This window comes from Erithacus rubecula, assembly GCF_903797595.1.
Source record: "Erithacus rubecula genome assembly, chromosome: 9".
Taxonomy (NCBI): domain Eukaryota; kingdom Metazoa; phylum Chordata; class Aves; order Passeriformes; family Muscicapidae; genus Erithacus; species Erithacus rubecula.
In genome coordinates this window covers 13,952,278-13,968,897 of record NC_136660.1, presented here as the reverse complement: position 1 = coordinate 13,968,897, position 16,620 = coordinate 13,952,278, and the positions used below count along the sequence as shown (strand labels likewise).

Below are 16,620 nucleotides of genomic sequence, written 5' to 3'. Positions count from 1 at the left end.
AAATTCCTCCCGCCCCCAAGCTGTTAATCAGTAATAGGTTACCTTTGCTAGCTGTATTGGACAACATGTTGTTTCCTTTAGATAAGAAAGTTGATTTTCAGATATCTAAGATATGATGAAACAATTTCATGGGGAGGGATCAAAAGCATTTAAATATTCCAGCTAGATAGAATGGAGCCATCAGCTTTTCTCTGAGGCATTTCCATTTTCAGTTTACTTAACTCTGTGATATACACTGCACAGAAAATTTTGATTAGCAGATTTATTAGACATGTGCTTGCAGTGTGCTGTGGCTACCTGAGCATTTAAACATTTTGGTAAATTTCTGCCTACTACTTGTGCTAAGCAAGGTAAAGGTTATCTAGTGATTAAAAACTGAGTGTAATATGGGCTTGGATACAAACCCCACTGCTCCCTAAATCTGTAAGGTCAGGCCACTTGCACAGATTTCACAGAAGATCAGGATTGCTCCCAGTGCTGTAGTCAGTAGGCATATTTGCTATGCCTGAAAGTTCCTTCTCTCTGAAACTGCATTCTTGAAAGGGTAGGAGGGTTTTGGCAGCATATTCAGGCTGAAGCCAGAACATTATTACATTTGTAAAACACATGGAGTAGGACAGACAGGATAGTGGCTGACCTCAGGGTGTACAAATTTATTCATATTGATAATCTATTCAAGGTTTTATAGACACTGAATAATCTGTTCTTTGTCTGGAACCTTCCTTCCAGGAGTGCTTTTCTATGTAAGAATGTTGCACACCATCTACTTCTGTGTCATCTGTGTAGACTTATTGTAGAAATGGGACTGGCAGAGAGCCCACTGATAGGGAAGTCATCTCACTTCCAGGTTTCTGCCTTTCATTTGCAACTATTTTTACATAGACCTGTTGTGCCTAGTAGCTGAGGCACTGTTGTAAAATGCTAAATTACTTGCCTTGAGTATAGAAAGTTTTTCCTTTCATTGTCCTCCCAATTTACATCTTTTTCTATTGTTGTTTTTCTTTTTATTTCCCTCTTCGCTCTTCCATGTGTCTATTACCTGAACTCAGCCTGTTCTGGCAGGCTGTACCTTCCAGGTCATTGGTGATGTGTTGTGGCCTGCTCCAAGGCAGTGGTAAAGAGTAGTTTATGACCATCTTGATTGTCTCACTGCTGCACTAAAAAGGACTAAAATCTATCAGTGTTTCACCCTATGTCTAGTGTGAACAGCCTGGGTATAGATGACTCTTTCTAAAATCATACTCACTCTGTGGTAGAAAATCACTATGTAACACAGATACCCCAAAGGAAGCGTGTACAGGCATGTTTGAACAGCACAACTCACTGCCTTACATGTGTTGTTGCCCTACACATTTGTTGAAGGTATATTGGTCTATGACTTTGGAAAGCATTCAGTGGAGTTGCATGTTGTGCAGGCTTCATTCAGGTTGCAATGTTGCTGGTCTGGCCTCAAGCATAATTGAAATGTTGCTTACTTAAAATCTTAGTTATCTGCACATTGTTGTCCTCTGTTTACAATGAGGATAGCAGTCACACAGTCCTCTAAAACATGTCAAAATGTTGAAAAACAAGCGTAATTGCTACATGTATTTAGTTTAGTGAGTTAAGTGGAAACATTTTTGATGCTTGTGTACAGCTGAAAGAGAAGACAGCTGTCTTTGTCCCCAAAAACTTGCAGTGTGAATGTAAAACCATGGTCATGGGCAGAAAGTGTAGGGAATTGGATTGTATTGAGCAGTGTGCTTGGCAGTAGCCTAACTCAAATTTCTTAAGAGAAATCAGAGCAAAGTTTTAAGCAGTGATCAGGAGGAAGGAAAATGAAGCCTGCAGCGGTTTACAAGTTTACCTCAAGTATGAGTGCAGAATGGGTAAAAGCTCAAATACAACGAGAAACCAAAGAAGAATGCATTCATGCATTCCTGTGGTCAGATTAATTGCTGAAAATGCTTATTGGGTTGGAATTCTGGGCTAATGTGACTTGAATGAGATGAGAGCTGGGGAAAGAAGTTGTAGTAAGCTAGGTAATGAAACCTTAGACAAACCTTTTAATTGTGAAGATGAACATACAATCTTGAAGGTATGTCCAAATATTTCTTCTTGGTATTGCATAGCTGAGTATGAGGGTTTGGAGTGAAATGAGAGTTGATAATGAAGAGTTATAGGTTGAGTGATAGGCAAAATAATAATTTTTATCTATATTGATGGGGCAAAAAGTTTGTAGAGCTGAGGCTGACCTGATTTTAGCCATCCTCAGAGAAATGTTTGATACAGATTGAGATTTAAATCTGGTTCAAGAAGATAGGAGGGAAGAGGCATATTTACAATTTGTCTGCACTGATGTTGTGGATGAAGGCGTGCATAGATTGGGCCAGATACTCAAATAAGACATCAGGCCAGGAATTCCTTACCTTTTAAGATATTCACAAATAATCAAACCCATAAGCATTCAACTGCATTTGTTTATACTATTTTAATAGGTTTTTGTAATATCTTTGTTTAAAATTGAGACAGAACTTATTTACTTTATTTATGTGTTCATTCTTCTGTCTTGCATGTTGTAGATGAAAAATGTGTTTATTTTATGTTTTTACACTCTGCAGTGTATATCCCCTTGCAAGACCTAGGTAAATCACTTGATGGTGTATTTTAGAGGACTGTATATTAAATTATTATTTTATTCATGATTGAGATTTCTTATTTCTTTTAATTGGTTTTGCTATGTGTTTGTCTGTTCCATCTTTCTAGTATTATGCTTAACACTTAATTTTGCAGTTCTGTAAAGCAGGATATGCCATTTACCAGCATAACCTCCTTGACCTTAGAGATACTCATTCCACACATATCTGTTATAGCAATTTTTCTCCCATAAATGTTAATTCGTCTTCTCAGCTGAAAATCTTAGAATTTTAAGAATGGTACCTTTTTTTTTTAATATGTAATTTTTTTTTTAAATTTGTGATAAGTGGAATTGCTCTCCAATTTTTTTTTTTTTTGTTGAATTCAGTAATTTGAAATAAGACTAATAGTTTCCCAAATACTCATCATTGCTTCTGAAGTCATCTGGATTTTTTATCAGATGAACTGTAAGTAGCAAAGCTTCCTTTAATATGATTCATTGTCCAGCTGGAGGGCAATCACTGAAATGGAACACAGACATGAACAATGACTTTAACTAAGTTGGTTCGGTTACTTTCATCCTGCTCAGCTACTTCTATTGCATTCAGTCTTTTGTGGGAGCTTTTAAAGTATGTCTTTCGATAACAGCTTGTAAAGGCTCTGGTACCTTCACATCTATTTCAAGGCTAAGATATCAACATTTCAAATGCTGCTGCTAAGAAAGCTGGTGATTCATGAGCCCATAAGCCTTAAGCCATTAAACTTGCAAACAGCGAATGGTTTAGAAACAGTTTTCAGCTAGAAGCATTTTGACATATTGGTAAATATTTTCAGGCCTTACTGGCTTACAGGCCAACATTTTGAATATATATGACTACTTTTTGCAATCTCATTACAAGACTAGGTTGAGCTTTGGACATGCAGGTATCGTGAGGAGACATAGTCCCTGCCAAGCAGCATAATTCCCAGTGCGAAGTACACTAATGGCTTCTATGACTATATCCTACAAGTATCAAGGACTGTAAAACTCAAATTGAGCTTGACTGGGGGAGACCCAGTGAAATGGCTTGTTCAGTGGCTCAGCTTGACAGATCCAATGATAGAAGCAGTTCTCCTGACAAAGAGAGTTTGCAGTCCAAGTACATGGATTAGAGGCATATTGAATTCCTCAAAACAGGTGTCAGACTTTTCTGAATGATCTCCTTCCAGGTCATAGTCCAGCCTCACACTTGGAATGAGTGCATGGACAGTGGTACAATGGGTGTTTATTACTAAGGAGTAAAGCTTAGCATTAGTTTGCTCCTACAAATAGTCCCCATATGATTGAAATAGACATAACTTGAGTGGAGCATTCTGCTTCACTTGCAAAGCCTGCTGTGAGTCTCAAGATGCTGTCCACTTAAGCCTTAAACTGTATAGTGCATAAACAAAATGTGAGAAATGTTACTCCTTATTGCTCTGATACACGTAATAAAATTAAAGAAGCAGTGGACAAATCAACCATATATATGTGACATCTTATTAACCAGGCTCTCCCATATTATATATTTTGGCTCTTTTTTGACATCTGAAAAGAATCTATGTCAAAGCCTAACAGGTTGCATTTGTTTCATACCAGCCATGTGAATGGATATGAAAAATAAAGAGTACTTTTGGATGCAAGAGCTTCTTCCCTTCCCTTAAGGGCATTTGTCTGAGAGTGCACAAAAGCAGAAGTGCAGGACTAGGTTGTTATTAGATAGCCTTCCCAAGCATATTAAAGAATGATGAATGGTCATCTCACTAGGCTTGATTTCTAGAGAGCTCTAGGTCAGATTTCATTTCACAAGTAAGAATTTGTCACAAGCATGTAGAAACTGTAACTGGCTGTTTGGAACTTAAGAGCAAGAATTCTTAGTAGACTATTTGTCAATTGGAAAAATCAGAGAAGGAGTCATCTGTGTTAATCAGCTCTGGTATGCTAATATGGTGCAGCTGGGAAGAAGGCAGTACTGACTCTAGCAGGTAGAAAACATCTGCTGAAGAGAGAGCCCAATTAGTGTTGTCACCTGCAACTCCGTGAGTGGTGCATTACCCCCTGCAGGCTGGAAAGCCATGGTGGGGAGAATGCCTCAGACAACCCCAGGAAACAGGAGAGTGAGATGGGCAGAGAATGGCATCTGAGATTGTAAAGGGCAGGCTGCTTGTAGGAGGAAACAGAGGGAAGGTAGGAAGGAATTTTTTATTTTCCTGCCTTTTTTTTTTTTTCTTTTTTTAAAATATAAATTGAAGATGCAGTCTTTGTAATTGCTATGAGCTGAGCTCACTTTTTTTCTCTCAAAGTATATTTATGTGTGTAGTAATTTTATGAGGTTTTGGTCTTTAGTATTAATAATTTTTATTTCTTTATTGTATTTCTTTGAGTTTAAATGTTAACAAAGGACTATATTGGCTGTTATTGTCTTATCCTGTTATGGCTTCATTTTTTGTATATACATGTGTAAATAGCTCCAGGTTGTTTTTTTTTTTTTTACTATAAACAATGGGAATATTTCTGGTAAAATTTGCGAGAATTTTTTTCAAAAATGCCTAACAGGTGAACCGTGAATCTTCAGTGCCACTCATCCATTTGATAAAAATAAAGCTTTCTTATACAGTATTTTAAAGTTATGTTTTTACTACCTTCTTTTAGTGTTTTGAAGATCAGAAGATCCCCCTGCTTTAGTATACTTGAATCATATTTTCACCTTTTAATCGAACTTTCTATCCATTTTGTTTTTCAGAAGGCCTTTTCTTTCCATTCCTTTATAGCCTGAGCTTGATTTCATAAGAATCTCTAACTGAACCATAAACTACCTTTATAAATATCATTTTTCCTTGAAAGCTATATCTTACCGGAATGACCAAAGTTTTGTCATGTGTTAGATTAAGATGTCTGCCGAAAATCAATAATGCTGAGGTAACAACATTGGTTTCTGCTAGGCTCTCAATTACTTTCTCAGTTGTTTGTCATAGGAAGAATATATGATCAGTTGTTTCCCCTGCAGGCTATAAACCCAGCCTGTTCTCTTTTGATCACTTCTGCATACTTCACTTTTACTCTCCTAAGTGTAACACAGATTTTTAGAGCTTTGGACCTGTGAAGTAGCAAAATGATTCTTCTGTAGTCCATTCCAAGGGATAATAGCCTCCCTGTATAAAGCATCATAAATATCTCTGGACAACAGTTAGCTCTTTTGGGTTGCATTGCACAATTGCTATGGAATCTGTTCCTGAATTTGCCATGCTCTTTCAAAAAATATCTGGGAGAAATTTACTTTACAGTCTTTCCTTTGCACCTCATGTTCCCTGTAGTCCTTTTCACCTTGCATTCCTTTTGTGGGTAGTCCCTTATTCCAAATATAGCTGTAGAGATGCTAGTCTTTTAATTTTTTTTTCACCTTTCTTTCTCCCTCTCCCCCCTCTACCTTTGTGTGTTTTTTAAAGATTATTTCTGGTGCCATTTTGTTCTTGAAGTTGCTACATTTTGCCACAGAGGGGAAACACAGTCGTGCTCTTTCCTGAAAGCTTTACTTTGTTTCTCTCTTCATCTTATACTGAAATAAATTATGCTGTGCCTGGTTGATGTCAGTAAAGACTCTGCTAGGTAGAGGAATACTTCAAATAATATAGTCTCTTGTGAAAATGGGAGCAGCTGTAATTGGGCAATTAGATTAAATTAAAGCTGTAACAAGGGCAGTAGCTCCTTATTATTGTAAGTGCTCTTTCCTTAGAAAGAGACAAGTGGTTTTCTGAATGAGGCTTCAGAGGTAACAGGTACCTTGCAGAAGGTATATTGAAGTTCTGGTCATATCACTGAAGAGAAGCTGCTTTTATTTGCCTCTAGATTTTCACGTGCCCTATTTTATAAGGACAGAAGCAAATGATGCGGAACAGTAAACAAGATTTTATTTGAAATAAAAAAAATAAAAAATCCGAACAAAACCCAAAACCAGACAAAAAAGAACAACAAAAAAACAAACCCAACCCCCTTAAATCAAGTAGAAATTTAGAAATTAATCTAGCCACCCTCAGCTTCCTATCCAGCAAGTGTATGTGAGAGGTTAATCAGATTTGGTGGCACAGACATTTGGATTTCAAGGATGCACACAATACTTACTGTGGCTGTACCCTGGCAAAACTCTGCTGATATATTTCACAGAACAGAGCAGTTTGGAGCTGTTATGTTTCCTAACAGGGTATTTGTAGCATGTTATAAACAGTTACTGTTGTAACTGTAATCCTACCTAGGCTGTGGTCCTTAAAACATGGAGTGCTACCCAACTGCCAGAAACCTTAATGCAGTTTGCCTTTGTCTTCAGTCCCATTCACGTAGGCAACAGGGGGAAATGCCAGAGTACTTGGGAGCTAGGCCAGGAGGAGGATAGGTATGCAGCTGGTCATCTGTCTCGACACTTTGGAGAACATGGGTAATTACTGTGTGCCATACACTTTCCTGATGAAATGCCTTTTGGAAAATTAAAGTTCTTTGTCTCATTCCAAGGCAGAGACAATTTCTGTGACCAAATGGGGTTTAGTAACTCCTCCACCCTTGTTGCAGTCTCTTTCATAGACTGTTTAGCTTTTTGATGTTTATGCAGCCGCAGAATTTTTGTATACATAAAATAAGGCATGAAAGGTGGACTTGGTGTTTATTGTGCAATCAGCTTGGCCTTAAAAAGGGCAAATGGCATAATGGGCTGAGTATTGTATGTCCCATAACAATTCTAGTAAATGAGGCTGACTGCTCTTCCCCAGTTCTCTACCTTTTCCATGACATTTTGTATTGGTACATCCTTAGAGGAAGCAGTGGGTGTTCTGGTGCTGAAACAAGCTTGAAGACCCAAATACTCACCATGCTTTAAAGCCTGGCTCTGTTGTATTGGATCAGACCTGTTTCCTGTCTTAAAGCTCTGAAGTGACAACAGGTGTGTTCTTAATAAACTGATGAAGTTAAGACAGTGAAAAAGGAGGAGCAATCTAGACACTTTGAAAGCGATACATTCTGAGGCTTATACCTTCTGAGACCATGCATGTAAAGTCATCATAGAATGGTTTGAGGTGGAAGGGACTTTAAAGGTCATCTAGTTCCAACTCCTAGCAGTGGACAGGCCATCTTCCACCAGAGGCAAGGATTCTTTCACTAGAAAGTGGTTTCTCCTTCACTGACTTGAAGGAGGAAACTACAAAGCTGTAGGGTGTGCAGGCATTGAAGGACTGTTCTTGTCACCACACAGTCTCATGCTGTGTGAGAACATGGGGATTCCCTGGAGCATTGGAAGTTTTGGCCTCACATGGACAATTCCAAGAGTTTTGTTAGGCACTAGTACACATAAAATATTTGACTATAAATGTATTTGGTCCTTTTGAGACTCTGGAAAGAATACTGCTTGCTGGTGTTGCAGGCTGAGGCTGATGCCATATGTTGCTCTGTTTTTTCACTAATGTACATCAAACTCTGGCTAAGCTGCTCTTTTCCAGTGCTTGGTACTGTAGTACTACAGCAAGTTATCCTTCACTTCTGTTTTCCTTGATGTAACACATTTTCAGAGCCTTGAACACAGGAGGTAGCAAAATGATCCTTCTAAAATCTATTTCTAAGGGACAGTAGTCTCTGAATGAAGTATTGTAAAGTATCCCCAGTACAAACCAAAACCCGGGCAATACAAATGGCAATTGTACAAAGGCAGAAGTGAGAAATCCTGCTTCCTCTCACTGCTTTCTGCCATTATAAAGGAGTTTGTCTGTTAAGTCAGTGCACAGCACTAGCATTGCTCAGTTCCTCCTAGATATTTGTAAAAACAAAATGTTAACTTCCATCAGTAGTTCGTTATGATTGTGTTCAACAGAATTATTGGTGGTTGGGGTTGCTTTGCCCTCCCTCATCTCCACATCACCTCCCTTCCTTTTGAGACTGCAAAAGCCATTTAGACCCTGGAGCTTGTTTCCCTTTTGTCTATTCTAATGTAACACAGTGGCTGGTGAGTGAAAAAGGTCTTGGACCTGATGCAGGATGATCAGGAATTAATCTTTCACAAGATACTGTCTCAGGTAAAGGGCTATTGGCATGTTCAAGCCTGCTTTGTGCAAACAGATCCTGAAGCAGTGAACTGTGATCATCAGATCAAACTCAGTCAGTGGAGGGCCTGAAAATGAGGACTGGGGACTGGACTTGTTTGTGGGAAATGCAAGAAAATTTGTGTGCAGGACAGCAAAAGGATACCCTTGACTCTGGCTCTGAGGTGAGCTGAAAAATCTGTGCAACTGTGACAAGTTGAGTTGGGAAATAAGTATGAGGCTTTTAAATGCTATTTACAAGTGTACTTCTGGCACCATTTAAGAAATTAATAATTTTGTGTCTTTGCTTCACCTACCATTTCTCTGAAGAATTGCTCTGTCAATCTGAATTTAAAGGGTTCAGCTTAGTATCTTTAGCTACCTGCATCTGACCTTTTGTACATCATTGGTATGGAGAAACAGTATTTCTGGATGCACAATGTACAGTAAGGTAGGTAGCCCACAATCTCTGAAGATGAATTGTGTTCTGTAAATGCCTTTTTCTCTCTGACTCTGTATTACTAGATCAAGTGTAGGTGCCAGAGTTCTAAGTATATAATATTGCATGGAGTGAATGACTGAAGCATTCACAAGTTTTGGAAGCTTGAAGGAAAGACAGACATTTTTTCTCTTAACAGTATTTCAGTAACTTATCTCAGTAACTGGAGTGTTTTTGAGTTGTCCTTCTGTGTAGAGATGGCAGGTAGAGAAACCAGTGGCAGAAGAGATGGAAAGCTATGAATCTTCAGCTGTTAGGGGAGGAAGGTTTGTCTTTCTCTTTGATCAGTGTAACACATCATCTAGTTCTTCCTTGACTTGCATGTGTGCGTGTAACTATGACACATTATCACCTTGCACCTTCTCTGGGCTGGAAAGGGAAATGGAATATAGTGAGAATATTGTTAATTTACTTCAGGAGTACTTGGGAAATCTCATAGATATTTATGTTTAATTGAGAGAACAGAATAACAGTATAGTGATTGAGAAACCTCAATTACTAGAAGTTCTTCATTGAGACAATTGGTTCTTAGTCTTTGCCTTTGTCACCTGGCATTTCCAGATGGAGGTGTTGGTGGTGCTTTTGTAGATGGAAGTATATTCTACTAATAGAGGTGTTTTCATCTGATCTTTATTACTGTATTGCAGAGGTGAAATTTCTAAGGTGAAATTCAATCATTTCCTGGCACTACCAGGATAAACAGAAAACTTTTTTTTTTTCTTTAAAGAAGTTGTGACTAAGTGAAGCATGTTGTTAAAGTTTTTATTATTCTGATTGGATAGACTGTGTTAAAGATTGGTCATTCAAATTAACCTCTTGGAATATGCCACTTATAGCCTTAATTGAGAAGTGGAAATTTGGTCTTGGTAAATTCCCTTGAACAGGGAAGGAGAGGCTCTCTTGGGAGGGTTATGGATTACTGTATTAAGAAAGAAATGTGTTTGGGTTAACTGTTTTAATAAGCTTATTAATAGCACATACAATTTACCTATATTTTATTAACTAAATATGCTGCTAAGAATGGCTCTGTAAATAAACCCTACTTTTAATAACTTCAATATCCCAGTGGCTTTAAATGCAGGCTCCAATTTGAAAATACAATGGCTAATTAAATGAGTAACTTTGTAAAAAGCTTATCAGCCATGGATTTATCTAATCAACTTGCTTAGAATTATATGCAATACAGAAGCTCTTCCTAACAGGCAGATGTAAAAATTTTAGCTTTCTTAAAGCTAAAACTGAGTATTTTTGGCTTGTCACTTTTTTTTTGGTGGAGTTCCTAGAAGATGGTGAGTATACCAAGGGGAAAGCATCCTTTCCCTTTCAGAATGGTAGCTTTGTGAAGCTTCTCTGTACATCTACTCACATCTCTCCTGTCTCTGTTTTGCATGAAATCTAGCTGGTGCAGTTAACTCCCTCTTGTGACTGTTTAATACTGTGGTAGAATTGGGCAAATATTTATTGTTGCTAAGCAGCAAGACTGCTTTTTTGTCATATCTTTATTTAGAGGAATATCTTTTAAGGGTAGAATTGTTTCTTACAGATTTCTAGCTGTCCTTTTTGCACCTGATTTCTCCCCAGCACTGATTCAAGTGGAGTCTCCAAGTGAAACTCCTTTCCTCTTGCCTTCTCCTCCTCTATTTATGGTTGCAGTAGTTTTCTTCCATGCTGCACAGCAAGGTGAAGCAACTTTTCTCCCCAGTACTTACATGATAGTTGAATTTAAAAAAAGTGCCTCCATTACACTTTTTAATGCTTCAAAAAGCAGTAAGCAATGCATTTTCTAGAGAAAACTGAGAGGGCTTATTTTTGTGGTGTCTCAGTCCTGTGTGCTCAGTATTCCCACCTGCTGGTCAGCATTCCTCTTAATCCTGTCAGCACAAATCCTTCTCGCTGCTATTGATAACACTTTTTTTTTGTTTTATCTGAATGTCCTCAGCTTCCTAGATTTTCTTATACAAGAGATAAATATTAAGGGGACTACTTTTTTCTTGACAAATTTCTGGTGGGAAAAAAAATCTATAATGTAGGAATAGTGCCATAAAGCAGAACTTTCAGAAAAGCAGTTAGTTTTGCTCATCTCTAGTCTTTTCTGGAGCTGCTTTTGCTGTCCTTGAGGGGGTCAGAGAAGGGAAAGGCTGCCCATTTCACATCTGCTGTGCTGACAAGCAACCAAATGTACCTTTTGGCTAGTGGCTGGTATTTTGGCAGTGCAAAGCTTCCAACTCCCACCCTTTTACAATCAGATGGGATGAATAGCAGAGCTGTGCTATATTGGCAGTTGGCATATGAGCTAAGTACATGGGTTGCATATGAGTCTATTTATCTGAAGTTATCCTTTCAGATCACTGCTTAGTTTCTAGCATAATCTTCTTGGAAAAGAGCTTGGCATGTGCATCCTCTTTTCTCTTGGCACATGGTGGTTTTGTTTTTTCTGTCTTTTTTTTTTTTTTTTCCTCCCCTAGTAATTTCCTGGTGTGCAGTAGTTATCCAAAGCGCCAGTACTGGTATTTGAAAATGAATGGACATATTGCAATCTGGAGAAATGTCATGTCCTTCTGCTGTGGATTCTGAGTGATACAAGCTGTGGTGGGGTTTGTGTTGTGGGCATACTATAAATTAAACATTCTCTTTGCTTCAGGCAGGGATAAAAGAAGAGTACTCCCACACTTTCTCATTCTTTCCCATCATTTTCAGGCATCTGAGAATGGAATAAACCAGTCATAAAAAGCAGGTCCAGGTCAGGGTAGATAAGTACCTTCCCCTGTTGTAAAATTCAGAGCAGCATTTAAATCCCTGCCTCCCCTAACACACCTCTAGAGAATCACCCAATCACTTGTAATTACTTGCTTAAAAGAGCATGGGAACAGCTGAATTTTCCTGCATTCAGGTAGCTCTTTGTTATATTTCTGCCCTTTTCTGGACCAAAAAAAAGCATCAAACTCCAATTCATGATTTTAGTCTTTATGATGTGTTGATTGTGGGCAGCTAAGATCTCTAAAAACAGGAGGGGGAGTAGAGTCAGTCAGTTAAAGGTCCTGTTCCTATAATAGCTTTTCCATCCTTTTATCTTGTCCTCTGTATTTGGTTCATCCCCCTCATTTCACCTTGTTCTAAATTGACTGCTTCTGGGGACAGGAGCTGTTTCTTTACTGTAGGTGGGCTGCATTTGGTATCATGGAGTCCTCCTCTGGTTGGAACCATTGCCAGAGTAGTAGAAACACAGATATGCTTGGAGGACAGGGTAAATGCATTCTGTAAGGCAGAGAGGGCTGCAAATTTATGTAATTTCTGCAGCATCTTGGAATATAGGAGCACATCTTTGGTGCTAATGAAGTAGACAAAAGGCTTATAACTTCCCTTGTTTCCTTCTTTTTCTCCCCCTTGAATCATCCATGAGTGGAAATTATGCTCTAACAGGAAGAAAATTACCAAACAAAAAAACCATCCCACCAAAACACTGTTTAGAGTCTGTGGCTTGAGATCCTGTGTGGAACTTTCTCCTGAAGGCATAATAAAAGCAAATTGAGAAGGAAAATTGCCGTTGGGTTTTCTGGTCTGAATGTGTGCTGTGGATCTGGTGTTCAGTCTTCACCTCTACTGTACCATTCCACATATATAATGAAACTATTTCAGAGCCTGGGAACAGCTTAGGAGCATTAGCATGAGAGTTTGATTTTGACAGTTTTGAGATTTACCCATTGAATTTTATTCTTAAAGGCTTCTTCTGGGTTGCTGGAGTTCTTGCACATGGCCCTTATTCCCTAGTCTGGTGCTGGTCTGTGTCAAAGGAGACACAAATCCCAGCTTTCCCTTTGTGACCTTAGTCAGGTAGTCACTATGTTAATAGGTTTTAGAAACAGAAATACATCTATGGCATGTCTCCTATATTGGGACTTTACCCTGATCCAGGGTCTTAATGTATATAGGTATTATACCTGAAATGGTGTTGATCAAGATCTTCTGTAATAAAAATAACAGCAAAGAATAGTGTTTCAGTGGGCTTTTCTCCCTCACATCTGTTTCTACCAATGGCTAAATTGACTGTGGCAGCTGTTGCTTTGGCTGCAGGCTTTTCCATTTCTTACTGAAGACTGACACATGTGGTGAGGTTGCTTATCTGTTGAGGGGTGGGTGGGCAATAGGACAGGGCAATTTCTCAGTAAATGGTGATGTGTCTGTAGGACTGACAGCTTTGATGTGTTTCCCTCTGGGGTAGAGTGCTGCCATGGAGGATGAAAGCCCGATATCTTTGGCATTTGGCTAAAAGCAAAGCAGCTCAAGGGTATGCAAAAGAACAAGAGGAAAGAGCAGAGAGGCATTCTCTATGGACTATTGTCTTGTTCCTAAAGCAGCTGGAATGTGAAAGTTGTATGTAAATGTAATATCCTGCATATTTCATATTGGGGCCTGTAGAAATGTGTCACTGTGTTGTGCATTAAGCCCAGCCAGCAACCAAGTACCACTCGCTCAGTTCCCCACCTGTGGGATCAGGGAGAGGAAGTGGGGATGTGTTTGGAGTGATGGTATTTGTCTTCCCAAGTAACTGTTACATGTGATGCGGCCCTGCCCTCCTGGAGCTAGCTGAACACCTGCCTGCCTATGGGAAGCAGTGTATTCATTCTTTGCTTTGATTGTATGTGTGGCTTTTGCTTTCCCTTTTAAACTGTCTTTATCTCAATTTACAAGTTTTTTAGCTTTTATGATTTTGATTCTCTCCTTGGTCCTGCTGGTAGGAGAGTGAATGCATGCCTATGTGGGGCTAGGTTGCTGCCTGGGTTTAGATCATGCCATCTTGGTCCAAAGCAAGGATCCAGTTTGACAGTATTCATGGTACCAACTGACAGCACGGAACAGTCTGTCATAGCATGAAGCCCCCCTGTACCTCCCCTCTGAAAGCTGCACTCAGGTTGTGATTGGTAAGATCTTGAGGATGCTCAGGTGAGCATTTGAATGCAGAAACCTTAAATACTGCAGAAGAAGGGGTGATGATTTATTAGGTGACTTTGATGACTTGTTCTTTTTATTTTAACTGGTAGAGTTCCTTCTAGGTGAGTTTCTAAGGCAAAGACTTAAGTGGCCAATAACAAGTGGTTATTCCCATCACTTTGTGCAACCAGGATTATCTCCAGTCCTTGGCTCTTTTTCAGCTATAGATTGTTTCCTTAATTCCCCTACCTTTGTGTTTCCTTTGTAATATCTACATTTTTGCTGTTAAATCTTTTCAGTATTTTCCTCTGGAGGAGACTGCGTTCCAGTGGTTATGCTAGAAGGGAAGAAGTTATTCTTGTGCTTGATCTACCTGTCAGTTGAAAGCTGTGAAGGGCTTTGTTTGTCTGTAGTATGTCATGACACTCCATGATAGGCATACTGTCTTCCTTGACAGAGGTGCTAAGTTTGCCATATGAATTATTTTTATTGCCTGTCCACACAGCTGAGCTGGGCAGGTGGTGTATGATGACACTGTTTTTGTGAATGTAGGGTGGGGTTTTTTTGGTTTATTTTAAATGCTGGCAGGTCCCTCTATCTGGAGAATCAGTTATGGTCTCTGATTGTGTTTGCACCCCTGGATCAACTTGCTGCTTTCCCATGTTTACTCTGGGACTATATACTAAGCTGTGATACCTGTGGCTGAAATACTGCTGCCTCCTGGATGTTGTTTTTCTACATCCCTTCCAAGTAGACTAAAGATGATTTTTTTTTTTTCCTCTCATATCCCAGTTCTTTGCTTTTCATCAGATTATGATGATACCCTGCCAAAAATCATGTGGTACTTCTGCAGCAAAGTAATTTCCTAGCTCTTTGGTAAGAGGAAAGGTTGATGTAATTAAGAGTCAGGGTTGTTTTTGAAGATGAAAACAGTTTATGCCAAATTGTGCTGCTTCAGCCTGGTCTCTGGTGTGCATTTTTCCTTTCTTTTTTACAATTCCATGATTTTATTTTCTTGAGTGTCAGGCAAGGTGCAACCTAAAGTGTGTAGAAAGATTGGATTCCATTTTGTATTCAATATCAGCAAAAGGTAGTAAAATGAGAGTTCTGAGTTCTCATTTTTATTCTGTAGAAAAGATTAAAAATTAAGCTGACAGATAGTTTTACATAATATGGATGTGGCAAGATGTGCCTGTTCTCAGGAGAGCTTAGGTTTGTGGGTTTCAGCAGATGAAAGAGCTGTTAACCTCAACACAACAGCTTGCTCTGTACCATCCAGTCTTGCCTTTTAAGGTGGTCCTGCTTCCTCAACTTTCAGGAATATTTTTGTCCATGGCCAATATAATCAGTGCTTACAGGAGAACCTGTATGCTGGGTGTCAACAGGAGTTATATTGGGGACTTGGGTCAGTGCTGAGTGCTCTAGTAATCTCAGCCAGGTATGTGCACTCTCAAATGACTGGGGGAGCAGAGCTAGAATTAGTCACTGCAGACTAAACTGCCATGTGTTTAATATTGATCTACCTGCACCTGCAGAACCAATAGCTCAAGCCTTTGCTGACAAAGCATTTCAAGGCAGGGAGTGGGAAGATGGATGCAACACAGAGGCTGTGGCTGATTTATAACTGCTGACTTATTGAGCTACATGCATAGTAGGAATTCATAAGGTGCAAAACCATGTGTACATTACTGGTTGAGGAGCTAGCCTGAAGATGGGGGGAAATGTCTCCTGTATGGAGCATTTTAAAGCCTTGTATGTGTAAATTGATATGCTACCTATCAGCCAAGTTACTGATCTCAGTATCAGGAATGAGACTACACTTCATTTGGTTTTAACTTGAAAACTAGGCATCTGAGTTATTTTGAATCATTGCTTGTGAAGCAGTGATGAATTGCAAAGAGTGACCAACTGAGGCAAATACTAATGAACACAAATACATAGAAGTTTTAAATGAATTAAATGGCATACTGTCATCCTGTGGACCCTGCAGGTTGCATAGAGAGGTGTGGATGCCAACAAAGATCTGAAGTATTCTACTACAATATTAAAACACAGAAATTAGTGTCATTAAAGAGGTTGTGAAGAATTTATGACAAATATAGGGACTTCTAGTTCTTTTGTGTTCCTTGGTTTGCATTATAAAATACTCTGCCCTGCCAAAAAACAAAAGGTTTGTATTGGTATGAATTCTCTTCAGGTTTTAATTCTGTATCAGCCATTCTTACAAGCCATAACAGGGACCTCACTTATGGTGCTGTGGAAGCATAAGGCATTACAAACCTTTTGATTCCAGGATCTCTAATCTTTCTAGAGCTGGGATAAATATAAAACCAAGAAAGGGAAAAATAATTCTAAAAGTGGAGCAAGCTACTACAGTACCATTCTCCCTCCAAAGCACTGGAATGGTGGTACTCCTTTTCTGTTGTCCTCACGGATATGCATAGAAATTGAACTTGGCATAATTTCCTGTGCAAGGCAACTGTTGTCAGGGAACAATTGGA

The 16,620-nt window shown here is 39.0% G+C and overlaps 1 long non-coding RNA gene across 2 annotated transcripts in view; it reads left to right on the top strand.

Annotated features, from left to right (window-relative positions):
- The first annotated feature begins 4,715 nt into the window (after positions 1 to 4,715).
- Positions 4,716 to 16,620, top strand: part of LOC306805454 — a 125,058-nt gene continuing 113,153 nt past the window's right edge. For both annotated transcript variants that reach the window (XR_013775212.1, XR_013775213.1), the window contains exon 1: positions 4,716 to 4,822. This is a non-coding gene — a long non-coding RNA (uncharacterized lncRNA). The remainder of the gene's footprint in view (positions 4,823 to 16,620) is intronic.